The sequence below is a fragment of the Berghia stephanieae genome, chromosome 3 (assembly GCF_034508935.2).
Source record: "Berghia stephanieae isolate SIO BIC M18660-M18661 chromosome 3, UCSD_Bste_1.3, whole genome shotgun sequence".
Taxonomy (NCBI): Eukaryota; Metazoa; Mollusca; class Gastropoda; order Nudibranchia; family Aeolidiidae; genus Berghia; species Berghia stephanieae.
In genome coordinates, this window is record NC_088362.1 from 21,140,161 (window position 1) to 21,147,660 (window position 7,500).

General features: G+C 38.0%; 1 protein-coding gene across 5 annotated transcripts in view; it reads left to right on the forward strand.

The window, feature by feature from the left end:
* The window catches only part of LOC144967311 (protein unc-93 homolog A-like), a 129,282-nt gene that overhangs the window by 39,628 nt on the left and 82,154 nt on the right, over positions 1-7,500 (forward strand). For 2 of the 5 annotated variants that reach the window (XM_078904385.1, XM_078904389.1), the window contains exon 3: positions 6,746-6,879. The exons of 1 other annotated variant lie outside the window; for it this stretch is intronic. The gene's annotated coding sequence lies outside the window, so the exon portion shown is untranslated. The remainder of the gene's footprint in view (positions 1-6,745; positions 6,880-7,500) is intronic. 2 more of the 5 variants (XM_078904386.1, XM_078904387.1) reach the window with 1 other exon arrangement.

The following is a 7,500-nucleotide window of genomic DNA, read 5'->3' on the forward strand; positions in this document are numbered from 1 at the left end:
GAAGAAGAAGAAGAAGAAGAAGAAGAAGAAGAAGAAGAAGAAGAAGAAGAAGAGGAGGAGGAGGAGGAGGAGGAGGAGGAGGAGGAGGAGGAGGAGGAGAAAAAGAAGGATAGTAATAATAATCTAGGATGTGGCAGATATAATATCATTTTCATGTCTATTTTCATTTTTTCGTGGATCTAGCACCTTATTTCACCCATTTATCTGCTATATTAACACCTGATAACTGCATTAGCAGTAGTATGTATTAGTAGCGTATGGCTACCCCTCCAAATTCATTTCGTCAACCCAGCTTCAGAAGTCTTCCTCCGCCCAAAGAACTGTTTCATATCCACCAGCAAGTTATGTAACTTGCCAGTGGAGGACGATGTGATCGCTGGTCTCTGGAGCTGCCTGACATTTCTGGCAAGCATCATTGTTCCCAAGTTTCCATCTGCATATTATATTTGATGCAGTTCTGTCATGTCCTGTTAAGAGACGATTTGAGGGAAACCAGTATTTCCTGGCATTGTGGAATGCAGGCATTCTTTTGGTGGGGTCTTTTATGTTCCCTCCTCTTGGTAATTCCCTGTTCCACATTTCTTTCCAGTTCTCTTCCACTTTAAAGTCTACAATTTTTGTTCGGTGGAAAGGTCTTCTCGATTTGAGCCTTGTTGTTGAAGTGCTCCCTTTATGATTATTTTTACAGGGTAACTGCATTAAAAAGTATCCTTAGACTTACTGTTACTTAAATTGTTTCCTTTTACTCCGTTCATGGCTTATGTCTCTTGGGACCGATTTTAGACCAGCGGAAATAACTTTGATATACAGAAGCGTCTTGTTTTACAAATATAAAGTATACAATTTGGACAACGCATAACCATGACTAGCTCAGGCCCTATGCGCTTCACTACATAACAATCTAAAGAGAACTCACATATGCACAGATACACACCCATGAATTACTTTAAGAAACATCGATAATCAAATAAATATGAAACATTGATAAAGACTTAAAACTATGTTTTTGTTAAAATGTGATGTTTTATGAAGCAATGATTACTGTTTGCTTCACAGTCTAGAAACTCGGATACGGTCAAAGTCATGTGTCGCATCCAAGTGCGGCTATGTGGTCTTGTGGTATGACACTCGCTTTCGGATCGGAAGGTCCTGGGTTCGAGCCTCGCTCGGCGCATAGTTGAGTCCTTGGAAAAGACTCTTTACTCGTATTCTCTCACCGTACTCAGGTGTAAAATGAGTACCTGGCCGTTAAGAGCGTTGTCTTTGTCCGAAAAAATATAATATCGCCTAACAGGCGTCATGTCCCGTTCTACATGTTAAGTGTTGCTGTTGACCAGGGACTCCTTGTAAAGCGCTTTGAGCATTTTTAGTGGATATTGCACTATATAAAAGCTCAAGTTTTTTAAAGGTCAATCCAAGTGCCCGTCACCTTAAAAGACTAATCTCACGTATTTTAGAGTCCAATTTAACCACTTCACTGCCGCACTCTGGAAAGACAAGTATTTAAAAATTTGGCCAGAAAACGTGTCCTTCAAATGTCGATCGATTTAAATGACCTCTCATCTTGGCAAAACTCTCAAACCTGGGACCTCGCGAGGTCAAGATAAGGGTCAGTTGACTCGATTGATATTTGAAGGAAGCGTTTTCTTGCCAAATCTTTAAATACTTGCCTTTGTACGGCAGTGAAATTGGTTTATGTCGAGATCCAATAATTGCCAGACAATGAAAGAAAACAACAGACCAAAACGAACGAGATTGAAATCCCTGGTGTCCTCTGAAGTGAGATTGAATTAAATCGGTGACCTGTGGACACCAGGGCTGGGTGAGTGGACCTTTAAGGGTTCTGGTACACAGACATAGATTTGGAACTCCTAACAAATAACATTTCGGTTGAAACTTTAGATTGATTGGAATCGTTTGATTGGTTGATATTATACGAATATGCAAGAAGTATTATTTCTAATGAATGTTACGTTTCGCGTAATGATACAACAGAGAATGCATTCACCATCATTATTTTTAAAGTCTATTTTCATGCAAAAATGGGCAAAATGTATTACTACAATTTGAAATAAACTTAAACAAAAACTCACGTAATGGGAGAACGTGTAGAAGGCTCCATTTTTTATGCATCGATCGTGACGAACAAACTTAATCCGAATTCTGCAAACGTCACTTCAATGAGTGCCTCTGGGTGACATAAATTTTGATTTTTTACGCGTTCGCCTTAGTCGACGAACCGAATCATTAACCCTCTCTTTACCACCTATTGGAAAATCGTCACATTTACGATGCAACCCTCACTTTTCTCATCCAGATTTCATTTCTTTTTGCTATAGCTATAAAAACTTGACATTCTGCAATAGAGTTCAGATTGTCGAACAATATTATTATGTATAGAATGTGCTGGTTGCTTTTCTGTTTGAGTAAGAAATGTTTGTTTTTTGTGTTGGGTGGTTGTGAAGTTTGGGGGGAAATTCTGAAAATGGCTAGTAAGGAGAAGGTTAACCTTGTAATAAAAATGGGACGGTGTCTGAGAGTCAAACCCGGTACCATACTTGTGCGGCACCTGAGGGCCGGATGGCTCAGTGCTTGTGCGTTCACTCGCAAAGAAATCTCGTCTCGTCTCTCTCTCTCTCTCTCTCTCTCTCTCTCTCTCTCTCAATCTCTCTCTCTCTCTCACTCTCTCTCTCTCTCTCTCTCTCTCTCTCTCTCAGCCAAGTGGTGGGTGCCGTGCCAGTTGGGTCCCGGTCTTGGCTTCCTGGCACAATGGTATTTTCATTCTTTGTTGCATGTTTTTCCATGGCAGTGCTTTATATTATGTTATCACGATTATAAAAGCTTAAAGATACCTATTTTAAAACACGCATATTCAGATATGGAATTTTCTGAACAAACAAAAAAGGCCCAACATTACAAATATTCCTCAAACAAGTCGAAAGACAGAAAAGCTACATATCTACCTCAAACTATACAAGTTGTCTGTCTGTTTGACAAAATTTGTTGAACCACAAATCGTCTAGCATACCACTGAAGTGAAAAATAACAAAATAAAGCAATACGAATCGATTAAAAACCCCTCTTGATTCCCCCCCCCCCCCCAAGTAAAAAAATCAAATCCATTGACATGTAGATCTCCAAGTCCACACTCAAACTCGGAATATCACATTTTACGTGGTATTCTTTTTATGTCGTAGGGTTTTACTAACCGTATACAGTAACAGCCGCAATGTCACAATGAAATTCTAATTAAAGAAACTAAGGAGCAGGCACCGGTGTAAGATAAAGATCTGAACAAGTGTGCATGAACGTTGCCAGACAAAGCAAGAAAGAAAAATACTGAAAATGACCATCCCAAAAAATCCGTCGAACCTCGACTGATTCTTTGGGATGGTTTTTTTTTCTTGTATTTTTCTTATAATTTAACACGAGCAGCGATAAGATTTGGATTAAATTTTTTTAGGAAACCAAAGCATGGGATGGGTTTTTCGTGAGTAGTCTTGTAAATTCATTTCTACTCATAGTATTGAAGATAGGAAAAAAGGTACAAAGGCTTCTCACTATTTTGTCGCACTCTGTTCAAACACGTATTCAAATGTTTGACCAGAAGACTCGACTCGTCCTTCAAATAACGATCGAGTAAACTGACCCTCATCTTGATTCAAAAACTCTCAAACTAACCTGAGACTTCAAGTCCCCCATCACAGAGTACCGAGGACCCGCGAATGAGAATCACTGATTTAGATTCTAGTTGTAAAAACACAAACATTCAGTGAATTAACCCTCACTCTCCTTACCACCTACAGCAAAATCGTCACATTTGTTACGACACAATAAACTTTTTTTCTTATTTAGATTTATTTTGTACATGACAATGGTTTTTGTTTAATTAATAAGAACATAAAGTTGTTTTGAAGAGAGATGTTTTGAGTTTAAAAAATCAATTTTTCTGCTGGGTAAGCCTGCCATTTTGAGGAAAATACTGAAAATCATCGGTAAGGGGAGAGTTAAATCCTCCAAATGTTCATCCTCAATTAAAATTTTACTTCCGGCTTACAACAAAGCAGTTGTCTGAATCAAAGAACCCCAGTTTTATCAAACATGTTGAATGGAACAGTAAACGTAGAAAAACGTTGGCAGAAGGCGATTAATTAAAATAAAACGAAAAATCGAGTTTAAAAATTAAGGAGAGAATGCGAATGTGAGCCACTTGGGGCCAATTAAAAGCAATCTAAAAGATGTTATTTTTAAAAGAACATAAAAAATACAACAACAACAAAAAAAGAAACAAAAGCAAAAACAAACACAGAAAACATTATTACAAACAAAACAAAGGACGATGATGTTAACCTGTTTATTTTTTTCCCAATCTCATTCATCACAGTGGAAAGAAATCCTTTTATATATAAAACAAAGCAAAAACAAACAAACAAACAAACAAAACAAAACAACCACTCTTCAAATAAAAATAAAATTAACCAAACCAAAACGATAAAACTCCCAGCAAAACTTGAGAAAAACAAACAACCCCCCCCCCCTCACCGCCAGCACACACACAAACCAAAAAAAAGAAGAACAATTTAAATAACGAAATCAATGGATTTAAAAGATATGCAGAAAAGAATAACAACAACAAATCAACAACAATTAATTATTTTAGTGAATTTCAGCAGATTCCCAGTTATGTATATTAACAACTTATTCTATCGGTATGAAACGAAGCTTTTCTGGAGAATTAAAATATGTTTTTGTATATTAGCAAGATTTCTTTACTCTCACGTAAACGAGCTTTTACGTAGAACAAAAAAAAAAGATAATCGCGACGTATTTTACAATGGGTTCCAAGCCAATAGCAACACTTCATACGTGATCCATCGTCTTGAAACTATATTAAGTCATAATTAATGGGACATTTAAAAGTGAGTTTATGGTTAAAGGGATGAGAAATGGGAACTTTGGGTTGGTTACAATACATGAAATCATTTTTATTCTACATAAAAACCAATAAAAGGGCATATAAAGTATTTATACAGGCCAATATCCACTAAACGTGCTCAAATCTTTTTACACGTGGTCCCTAGGCAACAGCAACATCTATCATGTAGGACGGGACATGAAATTACAATTTTTTCCGACAGACAATGCTGTTAACGGCCAGATACTCATTTTACACCTGAGGACGGTGAGAGAATGTGAGTAAAGAGCCCTCTCCAAGGACTCAACTATGCGCCTAGCGAGGCACGAACCCAGGTCCTTCCTATCCGAAGCGAGCGTCATACCACAAGACCACATAGCCGTATAATAGAAATTATCTACAAGTTTTATTTATTTGAGCTATACAGTCAATTTACAGTACTTACTTATTCACCGCTACATAATACAGTTTTGAGACCGGGATCACATATAATGTAAAACTTGACACAACGTTTTATCGACAGAGACATCGCCATTACTTATCTTACACCCCAGTGCGGTGAGAAAATGTGAGAAAAGTGCCTTTTCCAAAGACTCAACATAGTGTCACCAAGAGTGATACTCGAAACAAGGAGCTACAGGTCTGAGGGCGAGTGTCATACAATAAGATCCCACTCAAATAATAACAAATAAATAAATAAAATAAAATTCCTTTTATTCATCCCATAGGGGAAATTTTTCTCTAGGGTAAATTTCAAGGAAACACTGGAATAACCTAGGCGTCAGCTGCAGTGCAGCGCCGCAAATTGAGCTAGGGCGGGGTGACTTGCTCAAGGCCACACAGCGCAGCGGCGGGTGATCGAACTCGGTACCTTCCGGGTACGAAGCAAAGATCGTAACGCTGAGCCACGCTGCCCCCTAATCATTTGCAAGCGAAACAGGAGTCATTGAGTAACGATTTGAACAAGTTGTAGATATATGAAACAGTGTCAGCCAAAAAGTTGTCTTCCGAATCATAAGAATCATGAGAGCCGGAGTTTGTTCCGTTTTCTCTGGCAACAAGTATTGCTTGCCACCCTTTGGATAGTACGCTGGTCTATTGCAAAGTACTTTCCATCAGATCTAATAGACCCAGCTACCCAATCACTGTTGGATGGTCGGGATGTGGGGGGGGGGGGGGGAAGAATGGGGTCAGAAAAAAATCAAGACTTCACTCGGGATCGATCTCGGTCATTTTGCGTGTGAAGCAAGTGCTCTCCAACTGAACTATCGAGACCCCCGGTGTCGGACAAGAAAAAAAGCCATTTTTTTTTCCTACAGAGACAACGCTGTCTACGGTCAGGTACTCATTTTACACCTGAGGACGGTGAGAGAATGTGAGTAAAGAGCCTTTTTTCAAGGACTCAACTATGCGCCGAGCGAGGCTCGAATTCAGGACCTTCCGATCCGAAAGGTGAGTGACATACCACAAGACCACATTGCCGTACAAGATCGAACCCAGATCATTCGCAAGCCTGCTTAAAGCTCTATCATTGAATCACATGTTCATCGACTCACAAAAACAAAACAAAAACAAACTAACAAAAAAAAAAAAAAAAAAAATCAAAGAAAACAACAACATAAAAACAAAACAAACACCCAGTCTCTACAATTAACAGATTGTGTCATGTGATCAGTGGCCTGGTTGGGGACCGGAAACGGAAATAAATATCTATCATTGTGTCGAGGGGTGCAGGATGGGGTTTATCGGGGGACTCAGATTACTCATAGCGAGGCACGCTGACCCACCTTCATGCCATGAATGGATGTGTTTGTTTATCTTTGAAACCAGATTGGACATGCTGAGACAGATTCAGATAATAGAAACAGTTTACAGATTGCTTCTACAACTAACCGGGAGAATAAATTCGTGTTACAAAGAACAAGTTCATGTGTGCTGAAGAAGACGTGGGCTTATTTTGGTAGGTACGTATGTTGATGTTATTAATAATAATAATAATGATAATAATAATAATAATAATAATAATAATAATAATAATAATAATAATAATAATAATTAATAATGATAATAATAATAATAATAATAATAATAATAATAATAATAATAATAATAATAATAGATCTAATAATAATAATAATAATAATAATAATAATAATGCTGAAAACTTATATAGCGCTATACCTCCGAGACACCATGTATTGCATTATTATTGCATGTATTTGTCTATGTGGTCTTGTGATATTATGACACTCTCATTCGGATCGGAAGGTCCTGGGTTCAAGCCTCGCTCGGCGCATATTTGAGTACTTTGAAATAAAAGGCTCTGTACTCACATTTTCTCACCGTAACCAGGTGTAAAATATATATTATCTGACCATCAACAGCGCTGTTTCTGTGGGGAAAAATAGTATTATTGCCTAACAGGCGAGGTGTCTTGTCTTACAGGTTATGTGTTGCAATTGGTTACAGACCCCTTGTAAAGCGCATTTAGCACGTTTAGTGGATATTGCGCTACATAAATGCTCAAGTTACTGATATAAAGATTCAGACAGACAGGGTCTTATTTTGTAGAATAAGCTATGGAT